At 39.6% G+C, this 15007-nt stretch overlaps 1 pseudogene; it reads left to right on the forward strand.

Annotated features, from left to right (window-relative positions):
• Positions 1–6998: 6998 nt before the first annotated feature.
• Positions 6999–8894, forward strand: LOC123461483 (annotated as a pseudogene).
• Positions 8895–15007: the final 6113 nt, after the last annotated feature.

Consider the following 15007-nt stretch of genomic DNA (forward strand, 5'->3'; position numbering starts at 1 on the left):
ACCTTCCTTCCCTTCTAAGGTTATCATTTCTTTTTATAGTGGCCTGGGATTTACACTAGACAGCTAAAATAGACCAATATTCTCTATGTCCCAAAATAAATAAGACTTTCAATCTGATTCTAACCAAATTTTGCCTTACTTATTAACTTGTTTTTAAAACCAGTAAATACTCACAGCTGCAAATGTATAAGAAATGACTTCATAAACAGTATAAATTAGTTGTACAGTGAGAATTACCTCAACATTCCTGATAATTTATGATGGAAAGAAAATAGTTCATTTGATTTACAGTTATGAAAATTATTTCTGAACTTGTGGAGCATATATCCCTTCACTGTGGTTGTGGCTTTGGGCCTTGGTGCCAGGACTATGTGATCATAGGATCAATAGGTGGTGTCAATCATATTTTCAATGGTGTTGCAAAGATGACCTTAAATCCAGTTTTTCCCTCATCCCCTCCATATATTTCCACAAGAACTTGGTCAGAGTGTCCCATGACACTGTCCTTATGGCTCCCTTTTAAGAGCCTCAGTGGTGACTATCAAACTTCTCACGTCTTCCCTTCCTGTTTTCACTTCATTTTTCATTCTCCTCCCTCATTCCCTCATCTGCTCTTGTACCCCAAACCAGAAACCTGTTTTCATTATTCAACTTTCATTCTTCAACTTGGGAATGGTGTCCCCTCCTACTCATAAGGCTCTTTCCATGAACCAGACATAGCATTTAACATTCAGTGTGGTCTTTCCATTGTGCACACTCACCATTTGAGCACCTGCAGGGTGATGATTATATGGGCTCCCTAATCTTATACTTATCCACAGCGCAGCCTCACAACTGTAATGTTTACTGAGGTATCTAAGAGATTGAGGTCAACTGACTCCTAAGATTCCGAAGCCCCGATGACATCACACCATTCCAGCCTATCTTGATCTCTGGTCTATTAAAGTGACAGTGCCTAATGAAAAGGCCAGGAGACTTAAAAAGTGAAGGTTGATCTATGTATTTATTCTCATTGATTGTCATATTGTACCTATTCTAATCCATTAATGATTAAAAGTGATAGATCCATGCTTCATATCTGAGAAATTGATACAATTGTACATTGATTGATCCTCTGTACTTCAATATTATTAATACTGTGTATTTCACTGTCTAATTTGTGTTAAAATTGAAGTTATGAATGTCATGACTACATCCTATCTGGAACATGGTGTTCCCAGCACTTCATCTCATTCTTTAACTCTTACGTTCTTTCAGCTACACCTTTTACAGTGTTTGCTAAGCTGTGAATACTGCAATTAAAGTCTTATAAAATTATTAACACTCATCTGTCACTTCTCAGCACTTTGTAAGTTCTTTGATTCCCCTTCAGTCACTAACATCTGCAATATCTACCTTGTCTGACGAAATGCTGTATCAACCCTAACCTATATAAATAAGCACAAATATTTTAAAGGTGATTTTATGGGTATAGCATATCCATTTATTCAAACAATATTCATAGTTTCCACCCACTGAAGGATTTTGACCTTCCAAGCCATAGACTTTTTGCGAAGTTTGTAGAACCAAACATGAGTTCGTTTCTGTGGGGCAGGCCTCAAATTCAAACAAAGAACAGTTGGTTTGCCCAGTAAGTGATGCCACTCTGGCATTAGTGTGCCAATCTTGCCTATCATGGCCACTCTGTAGATTTCAGGCTCTAGTACTGGTTAAGATTATTGATTCTTTTGACTCCCATCACAGGGTGAATCTCACTTAACAGCAATATGATTGCTGCCATTATATAGAAGGTCTCATCTCTGGTACATTTTGATGTCTGTGCCCTGTGACCAAAGGATGTCAGTCTGGAATTGATGGTAAGACCATATTGTTGAAGACTCCACATACTTTGGCTGCAAGGCCACTGAAAAATCCTACTGGAACTGAGCTGGTAACCTCCTCCATGTAGACCAGCTGACAGAAAGCTGGAAGAAGCCATTCTACATGTAGTTCAATGGGAGAAAGAGATACCACCAGTGAAGATACTCAACAATAGACACTGCAAGCCTTATAATTGGCCAGCCAGGCCAAATGAGTCAACGGATGCAATAGTGGCACGTCTGTCATGGTGGAAACCAACTGACCACCAATTGGAATGGAAGCCTGCTCTACGGGGAGGCATGGAGGGAATATGTCCCTGATACTGAAAACTTAAAAGAGGGGTAGTCATGATCCCTAGGGGTATAACATCTGCTGATGTCTGAATAAGTGTATATACTATGCTTGTTAAACTGCCCAGTAAGCACTTCTCTTAATGTTTATGCCCTTATATTAATGCTACTCTCACTTTGTGTAGAGAATCTTCTCTTTTCGGATGGAAGTGACCTTGGGATGACTCAGAAGGTATCATAGTACTGGAAAGTAGTGACTGCAGTACTGAGTAACATCTTGATCACAGCTTCCAAGGCTCAGGGTCTAATGCAGAAAAGGTGGAGAAAAGAATGTAATAGTCAAAGGAAGTGTAGGACTCCTTACAACATGCTCCTCCAGACATAAAATGGCCTGCATATCCATGACCTCACCGTGCCTGACACTACCTACACAAGACCATCATAAGAGGAGGAAAAGACAATGACATCAAAATAAAAGAGAGACTGATTGAGATGGGGAGGGGATATGATGCAGAATGGAATTTCAAAGGGGAAAGTGGGGGGAGGGTATTACCATGAGATATTTTTTATAATCATGGAAAATGTTAATAAAAATCAGGAAAAAAAAAGAGATAAAAAGGATGTCAGTCTTTAGCAGAAGTGATTTTTTTCTTTTAGTTCTGTGTTGCAGTCAGGTTTACATTGCTGACAGAAATCACCCAACCAAGAGCAGCATGTGGAAAAAAGAGGTTTCTTTTGGCTAATATGCTCAAAAAGAAGCTCCATGATGACAGGGGAAAATGATGGCATGAGCAGAGGGTGGACATCACCCCCTGGCTGAAAAAAGTTGGACAATAGCAATAGGAGAGTGTGCCAGACACTAGCAAGGGGAAACTGGCTATAACACCCATAAGCCCCCCCCCCCCCCAAAATACACTGCCTCTAGGAGGTGTTAATTCCCAAATCTCCATCAGCTGGGGATCTAGCATTCAGAGCACCTACTTTTATGGGGGACACCTGAATCAAACCACCACATTCTGACCCTGGCCCCCATAAACGGATAACCATCCATGATGTAAAATGCAATGCATTCAGTCCAACTTTAAAAGTCCCCATAGTTTTTATCAATCCCAGTGATATTCAAACATCCCCATAGTCCAAGATCTTCTAACTGAGGCATAATACTAAAAGAATCCCTAAAAAATCCATAATTTCACAGAATAAGCATTCACACTGCAAAAGATGGCATTGGGTATAGCAAATAATGACTCAAGCAATACATGATTTAAACAGTCAAACACCAAACTCTGTAGCTCCACATCCAATAACTCTAGTTAGTGACAAATCTCCCAGTCTGAGAACTCTAACCAGCAATAAGTCTCTGGATGTCTGATTCCACCCCTTCATCTAGGATACTCACAGTCCTGGAAAACTTCATCAGGGCCGGCAGCTTTCCTTTGCAGCCATCTCCTGGTCCCAGCATCTCCACTGGGTCTCCAACTGCAATCCACAGTTCATCTTCATGGCTCCATTGGGTCTCCATGCAAGCATCCAGCAAATGTGCTGCACACTGCCAATGGTCATTTCCAAAACACAAGGCCATGTTGCAAACTCAATGACCCTCTGTTGCCTGCATTTCTTGTATGTCACAATACCAGGTAATGTGCCAATTTGTTAATAGATGTGTGTGGGGGGGATAAAGCAGACTTTGAAGAACAAGACACTCTTTAAGCACTCAGGCCCCTTCAAAAGTGCCTACATTCTTTCTGTTGTCCTATTTCAGGTCAGCTGGCCCAATCTCAAAGCTTGTAATCTCTAAATTGCAGCTGAATGAGAAGCAGTTCACCCAAAGATTTTGTGTGTGTGTGTGTGTGTGTGTGTGTGTGTGTGTGCCATATCACTCTGCTCATACCTGTTCATTTTTACAAAGAGTAACCCTGCACAACTTCTCAGGACACAGGCATAAGAGCAAGCTTCTCACACAAACTGCTAGCCCAATCCAAGCAAATCTCTTTCTCACCTTCATAAGCCAATCTTCACAGTCCATAGTTCTTACAGCATTCAGGTCGTGCAACTATGGCCAGAATAGTTAACCAAGCTGTATTTACAGCACTGCAAAGCATCTCTTACACCAACATTTCAAATCCTACCACAATCCTCTTGAAAATCCGCTCCAAAAGGCCAAAGCCACACAGTCAGGAGTCTAGCAGCAATCCCACTCCTTGTACAACTTTACTGTTGCAGTCAGGTTTGCATTGCTGGTAGAAATCACCCAACTAAGAGCAGATTGTGGGAAAAAGAGGTTTATTTTCACTTATAGGCTTGAGAGGAAGCTCCATGATTGCAGGAGAAAACGATGGCATGAGCAGAGGGTGGATGTCACCCCCTGGGCAACATCAGGTAGACAAGAGCACAGGAGAGTGTGACAAATACTGTCAAGGGAAGACTGGCTGTAACACCCAAATCTCTATCACCTTGGATCTAGCATTCAAAACACCTAAGTTTATGAAGGACACCTGAATCAAACCACCACAGTTCTGGAAATTAGAAGGTTTTAAATTATGTAAATGTTTAAATGCCATGATATGAGTGAAATGGATGATATTTTTGTAAGAAAAATAATAAGCATTACTTTGTATTTAGGATCTTTTCCCTTAATGATCATTTCCTGTTATTCCTGTATTAGTAAGGTTATTTAAGTAGAAGAAAAAAAATGATGCCAATTAATGTTACTATAGTGACATTACAAAGAGGTAGCAACCTAAATAAGTCTTTTAAAATTAGTTTATAATATTGCTATCTAACGAATAGGAACAATGAACTTAGCATAGCTCGGGAGATGTGAGACTAGCATCACCATCAAGTTATTGGCTCAACTTGACTTCCATAATATACCATATAGAAGCATCCATATGGCCGCATGCCCGAATTCTAATTTAGAAATCAAGAGAGGGCCTGGACAGATGTTTAAGCTGTCAAGACACTTGCTTTAATCGCCTAACCACTCCAGTTGATTTCCCTGTATCAAGACCCAAAAGCTGAAAGTTTTGGGGTATTTGTACACTGCCTCCCACAGTTTTTGCAAATAAAGCAGTTGTAAGGTAGCTTGTGGAGGGTACGTATGCAAAGACACCATGCGAACTCTGGGTTCTTTGCCAGCTCCCTCTGTGTAACTTTAGACATTTTCTGTGGGTTATTTCATTCTCCACGTTTTGGAAACATGTAGATTATTATTGTATATTTCAGTGTTTAAATCAGTTTAATAACTATGAACACATAGTGGAGTGGGCATCTGAATTGATGAGGTTTGTCTTTAAATTTTGCAGAGTCTCTGGTTTGCCACTGTCATGGAATGTGGTTAAATAGGCACTCACTGGAACTTCACTAAGATAGCCACCTGGATTGTGTTGTTGCTCCTTAGAGTATTCCTTGTATCACAGATTTCCTGTTGTCTTTGTGTGTCTTACTCTTTCTAATAAGTACTTAAAAAAATTTATTGACAACTTCCATGATTGCAAGCAGTATTCCATGGTAATTCCCTCTCCCCACTTTCTCCTTTGAAACTCCACTCTCCATTAAATCCCCTCTCCCTTTCAATCAGTCTCTTTTATCATGGTGTCCTGATCTTTTTCTCCTATTTATTGTTATTCATTAGAGAAGGCTAACAATGGTACCAACTTGACTGTATTCACTGAGTACAAAACTAATTAATAATAAGTACTTTTTGGTGCCAATTCCTTTGTGTGTAGAGATAAAGACCTGATTTAAACTTAACCTGCTTTACATAATAAGTACAAATATAAACTGTCTTCAGAAATTCAATTGCATGATTAACTACAAAGTTTTCAACTGCCTTTATAAATCTCCTTTATTATATATAGAAAAGTAAAACTAATAAATATAACCAAGATAAATGAATTATACACACACACACACACACACACACACACATATATGTAAAACCATAAGTAACAAAGGCAATGTCATCATGCTCAGTAGTATATCTTACTTACTATTCCTTATGTTAACTTTCTGTGTGGTCTTATTATTACTATTATTATTATTTTTGTTCGCTGATCTCCTGAATGTTACTTTTGTCACTTAGAATAACTGCTACTTGCCTTATTCTTAAGTGTACCCGCCTCACACTGTTAACGTCCACTGTTGGTGGTGTCCTCAGAACCTAGGCCCTTCAACCCTGTTTATCACCAGAAAGAGAATGTGTGTGGGTTTTGCAGAACACTGAAATGATATGATACGGTTTGGATGCAGAGGGGTAATTGGCTCTACTGGACCTTAAAAATGTCATGAGGGGCTTTAATGTGAGAGATGTGAATGTGGGATGCGGGTGAAGGCTAGGAACTTCCTCCCTGTGGGTAAGGTCTGACCACTTCTGTGAGAGTGGTCTGGGAATATTCCACAAGGCAGGGCTCTACTTCTGCTCAGCCTCCATGCCAGTACTGCAACTCAGAGATCCAGAGGATGAATCGCTGTCCTGGGTGCTGATGGACCTGGGGACAGTGTTGTTCTCATTACTTCTTTTTTTTTTTTTTAATGTTTTTGTTTATTTTTATTTATTTGACAGTGACAGAGAGAAAAAGAGGCAGATAGGGAGAGAAGATAGAGAATGGGCGTGCCAGGGCCTCCAGCCACCGCAAACGAACTCCAGACGCTTGCACTCTCTTGTGCATCTGGCTAACTGGGACCTGGGGAATCAAGCCTCGAACCGGGATCCTTAGGCTTCACAGGCAAGCGCTTAACCACTAAGCCATCTCTCCAGCCCTTGTTCTCATTACTTCTTTTACGGGAAGCTAGTGCTGCAGAAACTGGAATTCTGTGGTAAGGCTGTGTGACCCCACAGTCTGAGTGATGTGGAATATTCCCAGACCACTCTCACAGAAGTGGTCAGACCTGCAGACATGGCAGGTTACCAAGTGCATCAGTAAGTAGGAGCTTGTTTTACTCTTCCTTGGGCTAGATCCATTAGCAGCTCTAGTTCTTTTGACTTGATAGACATGAGTTAATTGTGCCCCCTGCTGGAGACATGGCTAACTGATGATAGCGTTGTGTATTTACACCCAGGGGAAACAGCCCACAGTGATCAAGGATAAATCCTTGTGTGATTAGAATAAAACTTAAGAACAAACAAAACTGGGAACGTGGTTTCACGTGAGTGACCAGCAACATGAGGAGAGCTATGCACACACGATCACATGAGCATAAAACACTTACACTGCAATTCCCTGCATCCAGAAGTCAGGAGATTTGGGGGTTGAGCACACTTGTGAAAGTTAATTGTGTAGAAGAATGTGAATCCCTGTGAATACAAAGAGTGATTTAACATGTATTTCCTGAAATAAATCTTTCCTGTCTTACAATAGGATTACATCTAAATAAAGTCATGTTGATTGGAAATATTGGAATATTATATGCATTTAATGAAATTAATCTTGGGTTGGAGAGATAGCTCTGAATTTAAAGGCAAAACCTGATGAAGTAGTTCCATTTCCCCAGTACACATGCATCTGGATTAGGTTTGCAGTGGGAAGGGACTCCAATGTGCCAATTCCTCTGACTTTGTTGTCGTCATTGTGGTCTTTTTCTTCTTCTTTTTCTTCTTCTTTTCTGTCCTCTTTTTCTCTCTCACTCTCAGCATGTACTCTGTTCACAATAAATAAAAAGAGGATTTGCATCATTGAGAAAATTCATCACCATTAATAATCATGTAAAATAATTAAGAATTTAATATCCGGCGCACCAGCCGTCGCGCTGGGCCAGGGCTGCTGCGGGCACCGGTGCGCGGTGGAGGTTGTCAGCGGCGCCCGGGCCCGGCCCAGGTGTTCCACAGCTGCAGCCAGCGGCGCCGCTGGACCTTCGCCAGCGGCCTCCGGGAAGGTTCTTCCAAATGATCCCATCTTTCTTGAGCCTCACGAAGAAGCGATACTATGCAAATACTATGAGAAAAGATTATTGGAATTCTGTTCAGTACTTAAGCCAGCAATGCCACGGTCTGTTGTGGCTCACATGTGCATTTTTGGCCTGCAAAGTGGATGAATTCAACGTGTCTAGTCCTCAGTTTGTTGGGAATCTTCGCGAGAGTCCCCTTGGGCAGGAGAAGGCACTGGAACAGATATTGGAATATGAACTACTGCTCATACAACAATTAAACTTTCACCTCATTGTCCACAACCCATATAGACCATTTGAAGGCTTCCTCATTGATATAAAGACTCGCTATACCATGTTGGAGAATCCAGAGATTTTGAAGAAAACAGCTGATGACTTTCTTAATAGAATTGCATTGACGGATGCTTACCTGTTATATACACCTTCCCAAATTGCCCTAACTGCCATTTTATCTAGCGCTTCCAGGGCTAGAATTACCATGGAAAGTTATTTGTCCGAGAATCTAATGCTGAAAGAAAACAGAACTTGTTTGTCACAGTTACTAGATATAATGAAAAGCATGAGAAACCTAATCAAAAAGTATGAGCCGCCCAGATCTGAAGAAGTTGTTCTTCTGAAACAGAAGCTAGAACGATGTCACTCCGCAGACCTGGCACTTAATGTAACTACGAAGAAGAGGAAGGGCTATGAAGATGACGACTACGTATCCAAGAAACCCAGACTGGAGGAGGAAGAGTGGACTGACGACGATCTGGTAGATTCTCTGTAATCACGTGAAGCTGATGTGGCTGTGCTAACTACCCAACAGGAAGAGGAAGCCTATGTGGCATTTAACTTTATTAAAAAATACATTGTGTAGCCGGTCGTGGTGGCGCATGCCTTCAATCCCATCACTCGGGAGGCAGAGGTACGAGGATTGCCATGAGTTCAAGGCCACCCTTGAGACTACAGTGTGAATTCCAGGTCAGCCTAGGCTAGAGTGAGACCCTACCTCAAAAAAAAAAAAAAAAGTGAAAATATCAAAATATATTAAACTTCTATTTGTTATTTAACTTTTCTTTTATGGTTGTATTATGCAAAACTTCAAAGAACTAGAATGGCACCTAATTTGGGTATTCCTGTCCCTCCTTGACTGGCTCAAACTGTCCTCCAGGAAAACTAGTGTAGTTGTCCACAGAATGTGAGGAGCAAACCTGTCCTAGACAAAACACCAGAGCAAGAAAGAGAAAAACTAAAGTGCTAAGGAACAGTATTTTGTCCTTAACCTTTATAAATTACTTTTCAGTAGTTACCCTGATATATTCAGCAATTTGTTCATTATTACTGAGCTAAAAATACACTGAGTAGTTACCGTACCTGAGTAAATAATTTGTCTTTGTTTATTAGAAAAATAAAGTGGATTTAAAAAAGTTAAAAAAGAAAAGAATTTAATATCCAATAAATGATGTTTTTCTTTGAAGTGGCAAAAGTCCATGTTTTCTCTTTTCTCCTCCTCTGTGTCTCTCTTTTTACAAATGAATAAATCAATACAAATAACTAATCTATTTTTAAGCATTAGCTGAAGTGTAATTAGGAACATCTATTTGGATTAATGTAGAAAGGCCCTCTATATAAATCCACATAACAGCATATTATTGAATATTCCTTGTGCTTCACTAACTGGTTCACTGTGGAGTGTGGTTGTTTCTTCTTGTGTCATGTGACTGCCTTGAGCTGAGGATTGATGCTGATGCCTACATCAAGGGGAGTGTTGATGTTGCAAATCACAGTTATTGTGAACAAAGCATGCAAAATTTGAAATTATTTTTCTATTGAACATCCAATATTTGGCACATTATAAATTGACAAAAATATTCATTTGAACAATACAATAAGTTGTTAATTGTCTGTATTTGTGTATGAATTTGTATGTGTGCCTTCAAAATCCTCAAGTTTAAAAACATGATTAAACATTTCTGCAACCTATATTTTAAACAGAAGAACTACCTAGGAATAAGTCAACATATATATTTTAATTTCTACAAATGTAAGGGCTGGGAGATGGCTCATCACTTAAAGACACTGGGTTCCAGGGCTGGGGAAATAGCTTAGTGGTTAGGGCATTTGCTTGTGAAGCCTAAGGACCTCAGTTAGATTCCCCAGGACTCATGTAAATCAGATGCACAAGGGGGCATATGCGTCTAGAATTTGCTTATAGTGGCTGGAGGCCTTGGCATGCCCATTCTTGCTGTCTTTCTTTCTCTCTCTCTCAAATAAATAAAATATTAAAAAAAAAAATACTTCCAAAGGCATGTGGTCTAGCTTCAATTTCCCAGCCACCCACATACAGACAGAAGGAATTTTACTTGCAGAGACAAGCATTATTGGTTTGTTTATACATGCATATACTCCTGTGTTTTTATAAATAAATAAAACTTCAAAACAAAACAAAATTTATGCAAATTTAAATGCAAGATGAGTTCTTTGCCCAATTTCAAATATTCAGATTCTTAATGTGAATGATCATGGGAGAAATGTAGATTAAAATCCTGTAAAAACTTTTCATAAGTAAATCATCAGAAAATCAGCACATCTGCAAACACTTGAGTTACTAAGCCTGTCAGAGAACAGGTTCTGAGCTTAGCTCTGTGTTTCCTCTTTGCTGCTCACTATTTCCTTTGCTGGTTACGGTATGTGCACTGGATGGAGGTGGTCTGTTTCATGTCCAACGTGAGAGGCAGTAGGCAGTTAGGGTGACTGTGCCCCCCAAACTTAAAAAAAAATGGCAGGAAAATTTCACTTTCTACAGATTAAAGGATGATCTGGACTCATATCTTGTTCACTTCCCTAGACCTGTTTATATACAATAAAACCTGGATCCATTCTGGAAGGAAGGATGTTTGGTTTTTAAACAGCATTGTTGGTGAAGCTCAGGCCCTGGAACCTTGTATAAGAGTTAGCCTCTTCCAGAAACAACCCTTTCCCTAACCAACCAGCTGTCTATCTAATTCAATGAACTGGAAGACAGGGCACACCACTGTAAGGCTATAAATACCTTTGTAATAGGAGGGCGTGGTCTCTGAGCTGCCTGACCACTTGGAACATTTCAGCTATTGTGAGGTCTTTCTGGGCTGGGGCTCAGCTTGGCCCAGCCAGGCTAAGCCAAGGTGAAAGCCCCCAAGCCCTTACTGCCCACAAGGGTTCTTTATTCCCTTGAGCTCCCACAGGACAGGAACTCTTTAAACTTTCTTTCTCTTTTTTTTCTCCACAGTTTTCCAAGGCTTTCCTTGTGGTATCTCTAGCCATGTGTGCATTTTTACTTAGCTCTGAACTTACCTCAATAAATATCAAGCCTATGGCAGGGAGGTCATGAGCCTTAGGGTTATAAAGCCTGCTCTTGTCTGGATAAATGCATGTATTATTCTGACCAAATTTCCCTGAAAATGCTACTCTTAATGTTCATACTCATATATCAATGTTAATCTCACTTCTGGTTAGAGAAGCTTCTCTTTTCAGATGGCAATCACCACTGAGAATGACCCCAAAGGCAACATAGTGCTGAGAAGAAGGGATGGAGGAGTGTCCAGCATGGAAACATATCTATCACACCCTTAAAGTTTCAGAGTCCACTGCAGATGAGGTGGTGGAAAGAATGTGAGAGCCAAAGGAAGGGTAATACTCCTTACATACAACTGTTTGGAGAGAAATTGGCCTCAATATCGAAGACTTTGCAGTGTTTAGCAATAGCTACACAAGACCCTCATAATAGGAGAAAAAGATGATGACATCAAATTAAAAGAGAGACTAATGGAGAGAGAGGGGGATACAATAGAGAGCAGAGTTATGAAGGGGAAAGTGGGGGAGGGGAGGGAAATACCATGGCTTGTTGTTTGTAAGTATAGAAGTTGTCAATAATATATATAATATATATATTATAATATATATTATAATATATATTATATAATATATATATTATTGACATATATATTATATATTATTTAATATCATATGATATATATATATTATATCTCTCTCTATTATAATCTCTCTCTCTAATATATATATATGGAGAGGGAGAGAGAGAGGCATTAAAAGGTATGGAACTATAGTAAATTAGACTCAGTGAGACTTAGGATGCTCTTGGGAAAACACACAGGTGGGAAAAGCATGCAGTGGGTCTTCCCAAGTACAAACACATGCTCTATTTCTACTGTGGGAGTATGAGAGGAAAACCTGCCACATGATTGGTGGGCCATATTTTGCCTTAAAAGGAATTTGACAGATGATCAATGACTGGAAGGGGTGGTATTTTGACATATCAATTAAACAAAATGCAAAGGAGTGGTAGAGAGGGTCATGAATCCTACATGCCAGACATTTCAGCTAAGGGTTATGATCTAGGGGAAAGTCAACTCTTTCTATCTTCATGAACAGGAAACATAAGTTTGTAATCTGTTAGCCATATTACACTGAGTTGGGAAATATAATCATAAGCACAGATGGTGATGACTTTATTTTTTAAGAAGAAAAATTACATCATATACATATACTACTTTTAGGTATATACCCGGAAAAACCAGTCAGCATGCAATACTGCATATCCATGTTTATCATGGTCTTATGCATAACAGCAAATTTATGAAATCAGCTTATTAGCAAATTAGGGGGTTTAAAAATTGTGTTATATGCACAAAATGGAGTATTATCCAGCTTTAAAAAAGTAAAATTATGTCATTTCCTGAAATATGGAAGGAGGTGGAGGTCATTTTATTAAGTGAAATGAGTTATACTTCACACAGCAGTCACCATATATAAGTGTATTAAGTGCAATAATCTAGACTGAATATATTAGAAGAGCAGTAATGATAATGGAATTTACTAGACTTTCTTACACGGTATGAACTGAGTAGTACAGCAATGGCTGTCTGCAGACTGCTGAGTCCGATAACCCAGTAGTTGCTTACTCTGTGGGCCTGGATACATTAGTAAACCCAAGCTGGTGCTAATGGCGTAGAGAATTCCTAGAGAAACTTTGGTCGTCATTGCACATTGGAGGGCTAAAGAAGTAAGGTTGTGATGTCAGCTGAGGATGACAGCCACAGGGTAGGTGCATATTCCAGCAGGGATAAAGTTCAGCCTTCCCTGCCCCCCAGAACCACATATGTAGGCTGCCACTAGAGCAGCTGCCCACTCTAGGGGGAAGGCCTCCTCCTCTCCATTCTTCCTTCTTGGCAGTGACCTCACAGACCTGCTCAAGCCTTATATCTCTTACTTGATTCCTGATGCAATCAAGTAGACAGTAGAGATTCGCTGGTACTTTCAGAATGATGAGCCCCATATTTTCTCTCACCTGAGTAATTTATGGGTAGTAAAAGGACAGGAAAGTAAAAGGAGAACTATTGGGGACAAGAAAGGCATATATAGTAAATTAGACCAAAGTCCATGTTATATATGTATAGGGATATCTTAATGGAGCCCATGACAGTTAATATGTGCTAATAAAAATTTGTCAGCATTGGATATATATATGTGTAATTCAATAATTATCCTTCTCAGTGTCTTTTATTCAAATCTTTGATTAACATTACAAATGAACCTAGAGTTTGGGGTTCAAGGACTTTCCTGGACACTGAACACCTCATTACAAATGAAGTAACAAAGCCCACTGCTCTGAGGACTTCTTCATATGCGGGTTTCACTCTTTGCAGCAGTCGGTCCCAATCAGGACACAGCATGGTCGTGAGAGTCCCTGCTCTGCTCCTTGGACTCCTGCTGCTCTAGACACAGGTAAAGAGTGTCAGCCCTGGGGATTTTCTGAACACACTGTGGACAGTGATGGTTATCCTATCATCTCTGAAGAAAGACCTGCTATAATATTACTAATTGACTTTAAATTTCCATTGTCTGGTGATAGATATGATATCCATAAGGCTCTATCTCCATCTTTTCAGCCAACTGAAAGGCAGAGGAACCTTCACCTGCCACATAAGTCAGAAATGGCTCCAGAAAGTACCTGAGAACCTTAGGAAGGAGAGGAGTTCTTTAGCATACTGTCTCCAGACACTAAGCAGCTGTTAAATTCAAGACCTCACACTGTCTCATGTACTCATTGTCTGCTGTGCATGGGTTCATTCATGACCTCAAAGCAATTGTCAGTACCAGCACCAGATCTCTTCTTGATTTTACCAATAATATTGGGCCCGTCAATATTCCATCATGGATGGTGGTAGAGGACATGGAACATTGATCAAAATCATTCTGTGGCAATTAAAGACTTCTGTGGCAGGCAGAAAGCCATTTTAATCAATAGTTTAGCCACTGGTTAAGTGGTACATTTTCCACTAAATAATACCACTATGTACTGCAAATATCCCTAAATTAATTCAGTGGGTCACATACATACATCAAGACACAAAATAGGAAGGGAACTTCTTGTGAAGAAGGGGTATAGCGGGAGGAGCAAAGAACAAGAAATGGTGATGGGAGTAAATATGTTTATATATATATATATATATATATATATATATATATATATATATAATATAAATACATATATACATATATATATGTTTATATGTGTGTGTGTGTACAAAAATTGCAAAATAATAGAATACATCATTGTAAAACATAAAGACCAGAAACTTGAATACTACTGGAAGAAAATTAGGAAGTACTTTCCATGATATAGGAATGGAAAAAGACTTCCTGAGCAAAACCCTAGTAGCTCAAGATCTTAAACAGTCACTCAACCAATGGGATCACATGAAGCTGAAGAGTTTCTTTACAGACAAGCACACAATAAGCAAAGCCAATAGAATACCCACAGAATGGGAGAAAATATTTGAGGGTTATCCAACGGACAGAGACCTAATCTCTAGAATCTACAAAGAACTCAAAAATCTAAACAGTAAGAAGTCAACACCCCACTCACAAAATTGGGCAAAGAGCTGAACAGGCAGTTCACAGAGGAAGAAACACAAATGGCAAACACA

This window comes from Jaculus jaculus, chromosome 6 (genome assembly GCF_020740685.1).
Source record: "Jaculus jaculus isolate mJacJac1 chromosome 6, mJacJac1.mat.Y.cur, whole genome shotgun sequence".
Classification (NCBI taxonomy): Eukaryota; Metazoa; Chordata; class Mammalia; order Rodentia; family Dipodidae; genus Jaculus; species Jaculus jaculus.